The sequence below is a fragment of the Babylonia areolata genome, chromosome 17, assembly GCF_041734735.1.
Source record: "Babylonia areolata isolate BAREFJ2019XMU chromosome 17, ASM4173473v1, whole genome shotgun sequence".
NCBI classification, from domain to species: domain Eukaryota; kingdom Metazoa; phylum Mollusca; class Gastropoda; order Neogastropoda; family Buccinidae; genus Babylonia; species Babylonia areolata.
The window spans coordinates 23,194,486-23,196,985 of NC_134892.1; the positions used below are offsets into that span (position 1 = coordinate 23,194,486).

The 2,500-nt window shown below is 41.0% G+C and overlaps 1 protein-coding gene across 2 annotated transcripts in view; it reads left to right on the forward strand.

The window, feature by feature from the left end:
• LOC143291761 (uncharacterized) overlaps positions 1 to 2,500 on the forward strand; it is a 20,694-nt gene that overhangs the window by 11,849 nt on the left and 6,345 nt on the right. The gene's annotated exons all lie outside the window — the stretch shown is intronic.

The following is a 2,500-nucleotide window of genomic DNA, read 5'->3' on the forward strand; positions in this document are numbered from 1 at the left end:
AGTGAGCGATGAATGCCGAAAAACAAATCTTTCTCAGTGAATAAAATTTAGCCCCCCCCCCCTCCCCCCCTCCCCGCGAGCCCCCCTCCCTCCCCCTTTCGCCCACCCCCTTCGTCCACTTAAAATACAATACGTTATCGCGAACTATGGACGCTATCTGCGCGCTGATTATTGATGTATTAATCGATATGCATAAAAGTGATTCATTGCAACGGCATTTAAACACAAAAGAGAGCTTGGGCGTCCTTTTTGTGTAAGACCTTTATACTGTGTGTATATAATAATAATGATAATAATAATAATATTAATAATAATAATGATGATGGTGAAGATGGTCATAATGATGATGATGATGATGTTTACTCTGAGAAGAAGTAGAAGATGATGATGATGATGCTGCTGATGATGATGATGAAGAAGAAGAAGAATTTATAAACTAAACACAGTAGCCTTTCCGTGCCTTCAGTCATATTTTAGAAAAATGTCTTAGATGAGTGATAAGTGTTTCTAACACACACACACACACACACACACACACACACACACACACACACACACACACACACACACACACACACACACACATGCGTGGTTTCATGTAACTTTGCATGCGTGTCTTATAAACCTTGTTCAGGTTTAATTGACATTAAAATTGATTCTGATTCTGATTCTGATTCTGATTCACACACACACACACACACGCACACACAAAATGCATTTCCCATATTATATCATTTGTAAAGGCCAAGGGCTTGTCTTCAAGATTAGGAATAACTGCTCATAACACCATTATTTGGAAGTAAGAATTTTGTCGCTGCTGGCAGATGTATGCAGCAAAGTACTGTACCTGTCAAACCCTACGCTGACAGGGCAGGTCCGTCCACAGGAGAAGTGATCATTGTCATTCTGGTTGTGTGGCTGCGTAATAATAACAATAATAATACATACATGTGGAGTGATGGCCTAGAGGTAACGCGTCCGCCTAGGAAGCGAGAGTATCTGAGCGCGCTGGTTCGAATCACGGCACAGCCCCCGAAATTTTCTCCCCCTCTACTAGACCTTGAGTGGTGGTCTGGATGCTAGTCATTCGGATGAGACGATAAACCGAGGTCCCGTGTGCAGCATGCACTTAGCGCACGTAAAAGAACCCACGGCAACAAAAGGGTTGTTCCTGGCAAAATTATGTAGAAAAATCCACTGCGATAGGAAAAACAAATCAAACTGCACGCAGGAAAAAATACAAAAAAATGGGTGGCGCTGTAGTATGGCGACGCGCTCTCTCTCGGGAGAGCAGCCCGAATTTCACACAGAGAAATCTGTTGTGATAAAAAGAAATACAAATTCAAATAGTTTTTCTATGGCGCGATATCCAGCACCAATGCTGCTCAAAGCGCCTTACATCATAGTCGACTATAAACATACCTAAAAAAAACACAAAAAACATATCAACCGCTATCTGACAATGGAAAACATCCAGTGTGTTCATATGAATGCAAAATCACACTAATGATTATTAAAAGCTATGAAATAAATAGGGCTTAGATTAAAACAACATGCATTTCATAGAAAACACACACACACACACACACACACACACACACACACACACACACACACACACATATATATACATATATATATATATATATATCCCTCCCTTACAGACACACACACACTGACATTTAAATATCAACTGCACTAAAACCAAAACTGCATAAGCATTAAAATATTTCATATGTTCTAACATAGATTTCTGTTTGGACATACTAACATGCCTACACACTCACACACGCGTACCAAAGCACTGTAACCTCACGAACGCATGCACGCACGCATAGGTAGTGTTAGACATCCCCCCCTCTATCCCATCCCCCCCCACACCTCCCCGTCTCCCCCACGACCCCCCACCCCTCTCCCGGCTTCACCTCTTCCCCTTTCCGATGATGGTTCTGTTCAATCGTTCTGGTTTGGTCTCAGAGTGTGGTGCTCATTCCAGAAACTCATTGTGGGTGGCATGCAGCGAACGACCGATGCCAGTTGTTAGGTTGGGTGTGTTCGTGACGTGGAAATTGTTGGGATTGGTGTTGTATCAATCATCTCTTCTTCTTCTTCTTCTTCTTCTTCTTCTTCTTCTTCTTCTTCTTCTTCTTCTTCTTCATCATCATCATCATCGTCTTCTACTTCTTCTTCTTCTTCTTCATCTTCTTCTACTTCTTCATCATCATCATCATCATCATCATCATCATCATCATCATCATCATCATCATCTTCTTCTTCTTCTTCTTCTTCTTCTTCTTCTTCTTCATTATCATCTTCTTCATCATCTTCATCATCCAGTCATCATCATCATCATCTTCTTCTTCTTCTTCATCGTCATTACCATCATCATCATCTTCATCATCATCATCATCATATTCTTCTTCTTCATCATCATCGTCATCATCATCTTCTTCTTTTTCTTCATTATCATCTTCATCATCATCGTCATCATCTTCTTCTT